The sequence below is a fragment of the Salvelinus namaycush genome, chromosome 5 (genome assembly GCF_016432855.1).
Source record: "Salvelinus namaycush isolate Seneca chromosome 5, SaNama_1.0, whole genome shotgun sequence".
NCBI classification, from domain to species: Eukaryota; Metazoa; Chordata; class Actinopteri; order Salmoniformes; family Salmonidae; genus Salvelinus; species Salvelinus namaycush.
In genome coordinates this window covers 27,228,252-27,228,535 of record NC_052311.1, presented here as the reverse complement: position 1 = coordinate 27,228,535, position 284 = coordinate 27,228,252, and positions in this window count along the sequence as shown.

The window sequence follows — 284 nt, the reverse complement described above, 5'->3', positions numbered from 1 at the left end:
ACTGTAAGTGACTATTTAGGGTAATTGTGCTTCTTTGGTTCTTCAAACAAATTAGGCTCATTGCAGTGTCATGGTGTTATGGTGCTAATTTACTATGCATTTCTTCTGTTCGGCTGGCAGTTCTACTGCTCATATCCTGGGGTCAGTGCAGCCCCTCTTCTCCCTTCTCCTTTAAACCCTGACCCCTGGCCCATGGAGAAGTCAGAAACCCACTCAGTACCAATCATAGGACAGGCTGACTTGCTTTATATAACTTTCACAGACAGAAAGTCAGTGTATTGTAT